At 50.7% G+C, this 12993-nt stretch overlaps 1 long non-coding RNA gene across 1 annotated transcript in view; it reads left to right on the forward strand.

Moving 5' to 3' along the window:
* LOC112547737 (uncharacterized) overlaps window positions 1–12993 on the forward strand; it is a 188206-nt gene that overhangs the window by 111333 nt on the left and 63880 nt on the right. Inside the window, exon 2 of the long non-coding RNA XR_003091548.3 lies at window positions 9533–9686. This is a non-coding gene — a long non-coding RNA (uncharacterized LOC112547737). The remainder of the gene's footprint in view (window positions 1–9532; window positions 9687–12993) is intronic.

The raw sequence follows: 12993 nt of genomic DNA on the forward strand, positions 1-12993 counted from the left end.
AAATGTGCTCGTTTTTGCAGTCCAATGATTAATTAAAGTCTTTAGTCCCATTAAAGTATTAAATTTTCACTAAACCCTTAACTAACCCTTCTTGCTTTAATTAAGGCATTAAGCTTTAATTAAAGTTAACACATTGACAAAGTCTCATTTCTGCTCTGCCTTAACCGGACCACGCTAGTTTGTAGCCCCAGCTGTCAGTGGATACTATAAAATCAGGAAGCACATTTTTTTGAAGCTCTTCCCCTCCCCCATGTGTGAAAGAGCAGATGGAGCCACAAGTCAGAACTTGTGAGCTGAGCACTGAGCCCTACCCGTGTGTTTGAAATCACCTAAAAAAATGCACTAAGACAAACACTGATGTAGGACCTGTCATCCTGGTTCCTTTCCCTTGGTACAGATGGCAAGACCTCCATCACAACAGGAGCCTGGGTTGGCTACCTCAGCAGCAGAGAGGGATGTTCATGGAGAATTACTATGCATGGTCTGTCAGGAAGAGGCTCATTAGAAAGGCCATGTGAGGCTGGTTTTATTGCCTGTGCTGGACATGGTCTTTGCCCTAGCCAGTATCCTCTGTCCCCAACGCTGTCAGCCAGGTGTGCTCTACAAGCATTTGAGGCTCTGTTAAAGTTGATGGGAGTTTTGAAATTTTATTTCTTTGGGGCCAGGGTTCCATTCTAGAATCTCAACAGAGCTCTCATTCAGGCTTCAGAATTAGTGGCCCAATTTTTCAGAAAAGCTCAGCATTTAAGGGCCTGATGATGCTTTGTGATACAAACCTGCATACTCATTGCCTTCTGGCTGCATCTGGAGTTTTGAAAAGCTGGCTCTTTCCTACGGGCAGAATTGGGAGCCTCGCTCGTCTGAAAATCCAAACCTGGAATTTCAAGTTAAAAACAAACCCAGCCACATTTTCAAAATGCAAATGGAATTGAGTAGTTTAGAAGTTAAGGGCCAGATTCAGGGCCAGATTAGGGGGCTTGGGGCTAGCAGATTTTGTGGGACCCCCTACACTCCAAGATAAGTAAAAAATGAGGGGTTCAGTGTGTGGAAGTGTACTGTCTGGGAGGGGAATGGGAATGTGAGGTCTAGGCAGATGACAGGATGTAGAAGCAGGCTCATGGTAGGGACTGAGCAGGAGGTATCTTGCAGAAAAGGGCTGGAGGTTTGGAATCTGGGAGGTAGGAAGGGTACAGCAGGGGGCTGCTCTCGGGGGAGGGAGGGAGACATGTGGCTCCACTCCTATTGGCTGTAATTCCCAGCCTGTTGGAGCAGTGGAGATGGAGTCTGCAGGTGAGCACTGCTAGTGGCAGTTTATATGGCTCCAGTATTGGGGGAGGGGAAAAGGCAGCATGCAGAGCCACTTTCTCCCAGCCTGCAAGCAAAGCTGCAGCACACAGGGGCTTTAATTGCTGCATCCCAGGGTCCTGTGCCGAAGCCTCTAAAGCCCTTTCATAATCCAGCCCTGGGTAGATTCTGAGCCCATGTAAATCCATCAGCACCTGCTGACAAGCTGGCCCTAGATAGCCCAGGTTTGGCAGGGAGGTGGGAGGTGCAGATTTTTTTCGCCATAGCAGCTTGGGGCTGCTGCATCCCAGCAACGTTTTGCCTTACAGGGGAGAGCTGGGTGACAGGAATCTACTCAAACAAGTATATGCTGCTCTGCTTTCCTGGAATTGTTTGTTTTGTTGCTGAAAAACAAAATAAGTTTCTTGATGGCTTAGTGCAATATTCAATTGTCCTGTTGGGTGTAAAGGGTCTCTTGTTCATCTGAGATTTTTAAAATACATTACGCCTAAATTTTAAGGTACCCAGAGATATCAAAGTTGGACAAACACTAGTTAGGCCCCATCATGCCCCTGTGAGTCATGTAAATACTATTTCTGCATTTGCTATTTGAGGAAACTGAGGCACACAGCAGTTAAATCATTTACTTGCAGGAAAGTCAGCAGCAGAAGTCCTGACGCCTGACTGTTTTTAGAGGAAATGGCATTTTCAGGGCAGACAGGACCTGGGGATCTTTTCACAAACAAGAGCATATCAGCAGTTGCCTGGCTGGGCCTTTAACACCCCGGTCTAGAAAAGGGCATTCCTCTCAGATGTACTATAACATCCAATGGTGTCTCTGTTCTCAAACACTGAAAAGGAGAACAACTTTTGCAACACATTCTGAGAAGGCGAGTAGAGCAGGGCACTGGCTAAGGGCCACCCACGTTATGGCCCCTTGCAGCCTCACCAGCTTCTCAAATAGCAGTGCAGCAGCATCTCCTTTTCTCTAGCAGACCTTCCAAACTCCAGCATGCCCTTTGGCCTTCTCCCTGGCATGATCTCCTAAGAGAGCTGCTCCAGAGGACAGGCTATGGAGTACTCATATTCCTGAGAAGAAACATGTGTTCTAATCACATGGTCCTTTTTCTCATTTGCATGGAGGAGATTAGAAATGCTCAGTTTTTTAAGCTCTAAGATAATGGATCCAGTACTCCTCTTCGTTATGCTTTGACACTGGCTCTTAGGGCCAAGGGCTTTGCTCTGGGAAAAGGATATGGCACACCAGATGTGTGTGGCTGCCAAATTGTTTCTCAATAGAGCGCCTCTTAAAATTGCTCTGTGCTCTTTGCTTTATTTTCCTATTTAATTTCATGAAAGTTCTGACAAATGATTCTGTGGTATGTGAACCAGTACAATGTGGTAAGGGACCTGACGTGAGATTTACAATGTAAATTTTTCTGTTTAAAAAAATCACTACCAGCAAGCCCACAATAATAAACCAGCATGTTCATGCATTGTAACAATAACTAGCCAGCATGTGTAATCCAGAATTCGTGAGTGACCTCCAATATACCCCCAATGCCACTAGCACGCTGACAGCCTAATCTAAAGTATATCAAAGTCAAACAGAATCTGCAATGATGTGTTTACTTACAATATGTTGTTCAGCCACTAGATGTCTCTGTGTGCTGTAGAGTTCTGGATAGGGTGTGAAATCTGGTAAACATGGGGGCCAAAGCTGGAATTCAAGCTGTGTAGAAGTCTGGTTTGATAGTTTGTAGCTATCATTGTTTTGTTTAATAAAGAAGGACCATAATTCCATATATCACAAGTGGCACAACTTTGGGTCCTCTCTGGTGCTACATGAGAACTTGCCTAGCTAGGATAGAGTGTGACCAGGGCCCACTCCTGCCCCTTGTACACCTGCTAGTTCCCTGGTGAAGTTACAGGAAAAGTATACACTACATTGTTGCAAGTATCAATATCATTGTTTAGTGCATACCTCTGTATGCCTTTTAGGCCTTCTGCTTGGTGCTGCTCCGATGCAACAGCTCAAAAAAACCTCTCTCTGTAGAGCAGTGTTTCCCAACGTATGGGCCAGGACCCAAATATGGGTCACCATTACATTTTAAAAGGGTTGCTAAGTGTCTCTCCAGGTGGCTCTATCCCCCTTCCTTCTTCCCTCCCCCCATTTTTGAATTACCTTGGGTCACCAAGTCTTCCTGAATTATCAAAATGGGTCCCCATCTGGAAAAGGTTGGGAACCGCTGCACTAGAGTTCCTCAGAGGAACAAGGAGAACAGTACAGCCCACCACGTGCACAATTTGAGATCAAAGGTCTATAAATATGAAATACTGTAGTGATGTTTATTGGTATTGTCATTTCTTTCTCCACATGTAGCTAGCCACTCATTAGCAGCATGGAGATGGGTATGTAAAAGTGGACAGGTTTCATGTTACATATCCTGTGAATATCTGGACAGCCAATGTGATGAGCCTGGAATAAATCATTGGACTGCCTGACCACAAACAGTAAGCTTCAAGCCTTGTCATGAACTTACCTTTTTATCATATCCGTCTGTGTTCACTTATCACAGCCGGATCTTGGGTTCACTCAGCCCACCAGTAGAAACAACTTGCCAACTCCTTTTCTTTTTCTTGGGAAGGGAAACGTTGGTCCATTGGTGAGAGCTGGACAACTCTCTCAGGAGTCTTTTTATTGTGTGTGTGCGGTAATCTCTCGCCCTCTCAGCCATGGGAAGCCAGGACTGCATCTTTCTTAAGTAAACTGGAATCTGTAATGAAATGTTTGTAGGTGCTGACAGCCCCCCAGTAGCTCCAGAGATGTGAGCAAGTGAAGGGAGATGTGAAAACAAACTGACAGCAATTGGGGAGAGATTTGAATCAAAGCAGCACCTTGACTCTCAGCGTTTCATAACCATCCTGACAGCATGTGTACAACTTGTACCCACATCCACACTTCAGGAACTGGTAAATATATTGTAGACAGGCCCTAAGGGATCTATTCTTCAACTGCTGCTCACACGTGTCCGGATCATCCCCTCCTGCAGAGAAACCCATAACTGAGGGAGGGAATGTCTACCAGATCCCTCCTTCTCCCCTCCCCCGACCTCATTCTGTCTGGGGAGGAGAAAAAGGTGCCTGCATCTTTTTCTTTTGAAAAGACTGTGAGGCTAGATCCTCAGAAATTTCCAGGAGACCTGGGCAATCTTGGCTGAGGCCCAAGGCCTGCACAAGAACTCTAGCTCCCAGTTCTGTGGCTCCAGATACCCGTATCCACAGAAAAGAACGCAAAGCTCTGGGAGAGCTCCGCAGGGCTAGGGGCAGTGATATATACACAGTGGGTAGAAAATGCTGGCATGGCAGATTGGTTGGATCTAACCCCACTGTGCACTGGTGGACAAGGCAACCCAAGAGGACAGCAGTGAATGGAGCCCAGCACATGTAGGCATGAGATGAACTCCTCTTAAGGCACAGCGTTAAGAAGGGAAGCCTGGTGGTTCAGGAAGTAGGGCCTCCTGATTTCAGTACTGTTACTAACCATGTTGAGCCTAAGCCAGAAAGGTGCTGAGTGGCTCTGACTCTCCCGACTTCCGTAGGGTTTGGAGTGCTCAGCACCTCCCCAGAGGCACTCAACATCTTGGAGGATCAGAGCCTTCTAAATTCCTTTAGCAGAGTCTTTGTTTATTTAACCTAATAGATTTTCAGCCATCACCAGTGCTGATGGATCAAATGTAAAATAAACAGGGCCTGATCCTGACTGGTGCTGAGCCAACTTGATAGGCATTAATGGCACTTTTGCAGGACTCTGTCCTGTATTTTGCTGCGTCTGGTATAAAATGGCCCCAAATGACTCCACAACCATCCTACACTACTGCTCAAGCCTGGCAAAGGGAAGACTAGATTTTCAAAGCCCCAGTGTGCCAGCACGAGGTGCCAGTAATTAGCCAGCAACAGAAGAGTTTTTCAGCAAACTCTGGCTCGCTGCATTGGGTCTGTGTGATGAAAGCAATTGGAAGAATTGCCAAGATATAAAAACATGCCATCCAGGAGCATATAGATCCCTGCAGTGACGTTCCTGAGGTGTGGGTGACAGGCAACTGGGAAGCAGCTGAGGAATATGGTGCCTGTGCATGTCAAGGAAATGTAACACCAATGATGGCTCAAAGGGAAGGACTGGCTGGAATGCTCTTTGGAGGTTCATTTGGGGAGAAATTATGAGACAGGGACTAACTGGATTTGGATGGATCCCTTCATCAAGAACTTAACTCTCTCTCCTCCTCCCCACTTCCCACACACATGCACTTGCCCAGTGCCCATGAAAGAAGAGCAGTTATGTCTACACAACAAAGTTAGTTCGAACTAACGGACATTAGTTCAAACTAACTTTCATAGGCGCTACACTAGCGCTCCGCTAGTTCAAACTTAATTCGAACTAGCGGAGCGCTTAGTTCGAACTAGGTAAACCTCATTTTATGAGGATTAAGCCTAGTTCGAACTTACTAGTTCGAATTAAGGGCTGTGTAGCCCCTTAATTCGAACTAGTGGGAGGCTAGCCCTTCCCAGCTTGCCCTGGTGGCCACTCTGGCCAGCACCAAGGAAACTCTACTGCCCTCCTCCCAGCCCCGGAGCCCTTAAAGGGCCACGGGCTGGCTACACAGTTTGTGCCAGTTGCAAGGCTGCCAGCACCCATGCCAGCACACCCAGCAGCTGACATCCCATGAGCCAGCCACCCAATGCTACCCAGCCCTCCCCCTCTTCCCGGGACCAGCCTGGCAGCTCCCAGGACCCTGCCCGGGGCCGGAAGAGGCGGGCGCCCGCGTGGTCTAGTGCGGAGATCGTGGACCTCATCGAGGTTTGGGGGGAAGCCTCCAATGTCCACGATCTCCACACTAGCCACAGGAACGCGGCAGTCTATGGCCGCATGGCTGCCAGCCTGGCCGCCAGGGGCCACCAGCGCAGCTGGGAGCAGGTGCGCTGGAAAATCAAGGACCTGCTGCAGTCCTACTCCCAGGCCTGCCTGCCAGGGGCCAACCCGGAGGCCTGCCCCCACTTCCACGCCCTGGACCACCTCCTGGGGGCTCATGCCGTCCCTGCCCCCCCGGGACGTGATAGACCCCGGGGCAGAGGGACCGCTCCCAGAGATGGAGGAGGAGGAGAAGGAGGAGGGCTCCGAGAGCCAGGAGCCTGCCGGCAGCCTTCCCAGGAGCCGGGACCCCCGAAGCACCGCACAGAGCCGCTCGCCTGTGTCATCCGAGGCCGGGGAGGCATCCACATGTGAGTACCATCGTGCTCCCCTTATGTGTACGGGGGGCTGGGGTGAGAGGGAGCCCAGGGCCCGTGTGCCTGGGCCTTGCCCACCACGGAGCAGCAGCTGGGGATCCTGCAGGGGCCCTGGCCTTGCAGAGCGGAGCTGGGTTTCACACACCTGGGCTCCAGGGGTAATTGACCGCTGTTCTTGTTTCACCACAGCCGCAGCACCTGGGACTGCAGGGCGCACCACCCCGCCTGCAGCAGCCACCCACGCCCGGGCCAGCAGGAGAGCCAGGAACGAGGAGGAGTACCAGCGGCGGCACCTCCGGTTCCTGGAGCACCAGCTCCGCATCCAGGACCACTGGGTCCAGGAGGACCTGAGGCTGCGCCGGAGGAGCTTGGAGGCGCTGGAGGAGCAGGGCCGTGCCCTGCGAGGCCACCTCCAGAGCCTGCTCGACCACTTCCCAATTCCTCCTGCTCCCCCTGCTCCCCCTGCTTCCCCTCCTCCTCCCCCTGCTCCCCCTGCTCCCCCTCCTGCTCCCACTCCTGCTTCCTCCACACCCCCCGTCACTCCTGCCCCACCCTCCACAACCATTCCCCACCAACGCCCCCGGACCCGCAGTGTTGCGAGACAGGAGAGGCAGCCGGACCCCCACCCCTGAGCTTTCCTTTCCCTTCCTCCCTCCCCTCCCCTTCCAGCTCCCTCATCCCAGGTTTCCCCCTCCCCTCTCCCACCCTCCTTCCTCCCTCCCCCCACTCCAGTTATGTTAAATAAAAAGACGTTTTTGTTTGAAAAACAGGTGTCTTTATTTGACAGTAGGTAGGGAGGGGAAAGCGGAAGGGGGTAGGGTGGAAGAAGGCCCCAGTGGGGCATGCAGGGAGAGGTCAGTCCTCCTCCTCCACCAGGAAGCTCTCCCGCAGGGATTCCCGGATCCGGACGGCCCCCCGCTGGGCTTCCCGGATGGCGGCGGTGCAGGGCTGACCGTAGTGGCCAGCCATGCGGTCAGCCTCAGCCATTCAGGCTGGCAGGAAAGCCTCCCCCTTTCTCTCACATAAATTGTGGAGCACACAACATGCTGCCACCACGGGAGGGATGTTGTGCTCGGCCAGGTCCAGACGGGTGAGGAGGCATCGAAAGCGGGCTTTCAGTCGCCCGAAGGCCCCCTCCACCACGATGCAGGCCCTGGTCAGCCTGGCATTGAAGGCCTGGCGGGAGGGATTGAGGTGCCCCGTGTAGGGCTTCATCAGCCACGGCTGCAGTGGGTAGGCGGCATCCCCCACCAGGCACACGGGCACGTCCCCAACCCTGATGTGGCGGTCGGGGAAGAAGGTCCCGTCCTGCAGCCGCTGGCACACGGAGGAGTTGCGGTACACCCGGGCGTCGTGTGCTTTGCCGAACCAGCCCACATTAATGTCCGTGAACTGTCCCTGGTGGTCACACACGGCCTGCAGGAGGATGGAGAAGTACCCCTTGCGATTCACATAACGGGATGCCTGGTGTTCCGGGGCACGGATGGGGATGTGCATTGATGCCCCCCCCCCCCCCGCAGTTGGGGAAGCCGAGGGCGCTGAATCCCCGGATGATGGTGTCCGGGTCGGCGAGATGGACCACCCTGCGGAGCAGCACCCGGTTGATGGCCTTGACCACCTGCGGAGAGACACAGCAAAGCGCCAATCAGTGGGGCGCCCAGGTGGCTGGGAACATTCGTGCCCTGGCAGTGCCCCGCACCCCACTCCCGGAAGCAACCCCCCTGACGGCGTGTAGTACGGCCGGGACAGACCGACCCCTCCAGTGCGGGGCGCTTTCGCCTCCTCCCGCCCCCTCTTTGTCCCTGGGGCGGCCCATCCCCTCCTTGCAGCCCCCCTCTGCTCCCGGCGTAGTGGCCAACGAGTGCCATAGCTGCATGAGCACCGCTCCAACGGTGGATCTCCCCACGCTGAACTGGTTCCCGACGGATTGGTAGCTGTCTGGCGTGGAGAGCTTCCAGAGGGCGATGGCCACCCGCTTCTGGAGGGGGATGGCGGGCCTCATGCGAGTGTCCCTTCTGCGCAGAGCAGGGGCGAGCCACTCGCAGAGCTCCAGGAAGGTGTCCCTCCTCATCCTGAAGTTCTGGGTCCACTGTCGGTCGTCCCAGCACTCCAGGACGATGCGGTCCCACCAGTCGCTGCTGGTGTCCAGACGCCAGATGCGGCGGGGCACGCCGGTGCCGGGGCGCAGCTGCGGCTCCTCCACGGCCCCCAGTGCGGCCAGGCGGAGAGGCAGGGGGCTGACGTGCACCAGGAGGTGCCAGGCAGCCTCGAGCCATTGCTGGCAGGCTTGCAGCAGCAAGTCCAGAAAGTGCACCAGAAGGTGCAGGGCGAGCTCTGGCTCCATGTTGCCACCTGCGGCAGCCCCCCCGAAGGGAAGCACCGACACAGACGGGCACAGAGACCAACGCTTTGCTGTCCCTCGGTGAGGTTGGCAAGCAAGCAGGAAAAGCTGAGAACCGGCTGTCCGGGGGGGTCCCTTTAAGCACGAGCCTCAGACAGCAGCCACACAAAGCAACTACTGACCTGATGCCCTGCCAGAACCAGTTTCAGCTGCCCTTAAATGCGCCCCTGCATCCAATCAGTGTGGACGTGCTAGTTCGAATTAGCAAAACGCTAATTCGAACTAGTTTTTAGTTCTAGATGCGTTAGTTCGAATTAGCGCTGTAGTGTAGACATACCCTTAGTCACCAGGTGCTGGTCAGCACTCCTGATTATGACATTACCACTTATCTTTTCCATTCATGCATGGACTTTTACATCCATGTGCAGAATAATTTTTTTCTATGTGCATTGAGGAATGAATGTGCACCATCAAGAGAAACAAAAACGTAGGTGGACACTCTGCTAATCAGCAGAGTGGTGTTGGAATCTCTCCTGCACTGTCACTCAAGTGCAGGGCTTATAGAAAATACTGCCCACTGGTACGGGCCAATAATTTTTCATGATTATTTTTTCCTTACAGGAATTTGTTTGAGATGGCTAGCACCCAGCACCAGCCCAAAGCAGCAGTGTCAAGAAAGCACAGTCCATCCAGAGAAAGTGAGGCTCCATTGATGGGAATGCAGTTGTCCACATGCATCTGCCAAGGAGGAAAGCAAAGTCAGCAAAAAGAACAAGTCAGTGGGAACTTGTGTAGTGCCTGATACTTGACATACTGCTTGGTTGCTTTATGCTTACAGTAATAATATTTATTTGCATCACCTTAGTGTCTAGGAACCCTAGTCATGGCCTGGTAGCCCCTTGTGTTCGGTGCTGTACAAAGACAGAACAAAAAGATGGACCCTGGCCCGAAGAGCCAGTAGTTGTAAGTATAAGACAAGAGACAACAGATGAATACAGACAGCCAGACAGGGGAATATGAGGAAACAATGGGGGCAGTGGTATCATAGTGAGCAGTGGTATCAGTTCCTAACAATTCTCAGGTTTTGTGAAGGTGACAGGGCAGAGGAGAGTGGGAAGGAGGGAGAAAGCTGTAAAGGTGATTTAAGCCACATTTGGAACACAACTTGCCAGCTGTGCTTAGCAAGCAGCCTTGCAGCAGGGGATCTTTCCCTTCAGGACTTGCATGGTATTTATAAATCTATTATCATGGGTGCCTAGGAGGGGCCAAAAAATATGTCCATGTAACTGGTACCACAGCATGGTGACTGCCTGGCAGTTCTTACATGTGCTACAACAGTTTGATGGTGAACTGCAGTGTGGATTCATGGATGGGTAAATTGGTTGTTTGGTTAGATTTGGGCAAGAGGAAGAGGGGATGTGGGGGGAGGTGAGTCTGAGTAAGAAAGTGAGAGAGTTAAAATAAATACAGGTTAGAGTTTGCTGGACCCAAAGAATTGCATGTAAGAGCTCCCAGGCTGTTTTGAGACTGCATGAAATAGAGAAGGGCTCACACCTGTTACTAGACTTGAATGTGTTTAGCAAAGAAATATTTGCGCTTTCTGCCTTGTAGCGCTCAGTGAATTGTTCCAGCGTCCCCTCCCATTTGATTTAGTGACCGTCTGCACTATTGTCTCGCTGCTGAGACTATTTGACAGTATCAGTGTTTGGGATATCATAGCCTGATTAAATTCGCAGGGGAAGGACTGGGGCGATTCATGTGTCAGGTTGACTATGGGGATGGATGGGGAAGGGGCTCCTTGGTATGTGGAGAAAGGAGGAGGACTACCACATTGGAAGAGAGATCCGGGAGGGAACTCTGGCTATTTCCTTTGTTATGAATTAATACATCCAGTCCTACCCCTGCCTCTTGGAAGCCTTTGAAGTCATCGTTGACTTCCAGAGCAAATTCCTGGGGTCCCTGGAGATCAGTGTGATGCAAGCATTTTAAAAAGAAGATTGGGGAGAGGGATTGGTCTCAAAGAGCCGAAGTCTCTCTCTCTTGTGTATGGAGTATTTAATACCCAGCCAGAATACTGGGCAGCTGGATGCAGAGTCCCTCCCTCTGGGATTTGTGCCATGGACTATTATTGTTTTCCAAATGGGGCAGCGTGTCTGGCTAGTAAACAACCTGGTGCACAGGTGGAGTTTGACTCAGAGGGCTTCATGAGACATTGGATTACATGGCACCAGATGTTCTCCAACCACAGATACCGGATTGTAACACGCACACACGTCAATAGAAATTCCTGCTCGTTGGCTTTCCAATTAATTTGTGCTCATTTCAAAGCCTGCCCATGGAAACTGAGAGGTATGATGCTCTGGGAGCAGAGAGAAAGAGATTAAGAAAGTTGGGCTCTGGGAACAGAGCAAGAGAGACTAACCCCTGGGAACCGCATGTGAGAGAGAGAGAGAGAGAGAGAGAGAGAGAGAGAGAAGCCCTGGGATCACAGTGAAGTGATAAAGGCAGACAGGCTTTGGAAACGCAAGAAGACACAGTTACTGAGTGGGAAAGAGAGAGAGGACGACAGATTTTAGAAAATGTGGACATATTAAGGTGGATCACAAACCATGGGGCTGCTGTTGGTAACCCCTGTGTGTTACTTGAATCTTCGATTGTAAATTCTTTACTCTATTTGTGTACAGCATCTAGGGCAACAAGGTCTGAATTCCATTGTGAACCTGTAGACAAGACAATCATCTTTCTCTATATATAAAAAAGTTTTTCCTGCTGGGGGACAGAATGACGCCATCTCACACACTTTGGCTGCGAAAGTGAAAGCAGCCAGAGAGAGGGGGATTGGCAAATGTAGCAAGCATAGGGCACATCTTGCCAGTAATTATTAAGAATAGATTCCGATTCACATAGCATATGGTGTAAACTGAGTGAAAAGGACATGTCTACTGGCATCCATCCCAGGGACAGATCAGTGACAGACAGCTGGCTGCGGAGAGCTGTAGGTCCAGAATTCTATTTCTCTGTGCTGCCAGCAGGCAGTCTAGCCAGTGGTCATGAGGTCTGTTCACTCCTGTACTGCCACAGATCCATCACAGCATGTCAAAGAACTTCCCCAGTCATGGGTTAATGGCTGGCAGTGAACATGCCAGCCATTGAGTGCTCAGCGATATCACACAAAGAATCCCGGACATTGGACTCTGTTTAACTCAGGATGTAGAGCAGAAAAGTAAGTGGGCACAGACCTCACGAACTTGAGTGAGAGGTGAGTCTGCTTACTACAGGGCTGAATTTGTCCCTGAACTTCTGTCCAGGGTGTATGGTTAATTCTTCTCTTTTTAAGAAATGCACATGAGAGGTCAAGACATAGGCTGGAGGGACCTTATTATAACTTCAGACCAAAGCAAAGTACTTCTGGCAAAATCCATTTGACATCTACACAGCTTTCAGAATGAAACCAAGACATGAGTGGAATTTGAATCCACAGTCTTTTGACTCAGAGGTAAGATTGCTAACAACTAAGCTAGAGTGAGACCTCTGGAACCTGATTAACAATGCTCCTCTGTATCAAAGGATTATTCTTACATAGCTCTTAGAAAGGGCTTTCCATTTCAAGGGCTTTAGCAAGGAGGTCAGTATTATTATTCCCATTTTACAGGGTGGGGTAAGTGGAGGCATGAGAAAATGAAGTGACTTGCCCAAGATAATCCATCAGGTCAGTGGTAGAGCTAGGGCAAGAAGTTCGAGCCAGTGTTCTGTCCACTAGGCCACACTGCCCCCACTGCACAATATATTTCTATAGGATATTAAATTAGTTCTAACTACTCCCATGTGTTTGTTGACTTAGACTGATGAGTTTATCTGATAGGTAGGTGCCTCATTATCAGCTTCAAAGCCTCCTTTGATAAGTAGAAAATGTATGAAACAGAAGTTTTAGTGTATGCATTATAATGAATCTACAATTTATGCCCAGATGAGCTGATTGCTTATCCCACTAAGTCTTCAAAGAAGAGTGTCTAACAAACCTAAAGGTCCAACTGGACGAATGTGACCTCTAGTCAACATTGCTAATTCAAAGACAAAAATTC

The sequence above is a fragment of the Pelodiscus sinensis genome, chromosome Z (genome assembly GCF_052426305.1).
Source record: "Pelodiscus sinensis isolate ZL-2025 chromosome Z, ASM5242630v1, whole genome shotgun sequence".
NCBI lineage: Eukaryota > Metazoa > Chordata > Testudines > Trionychidae > Pelodiscus > Pelodiscus sinensis.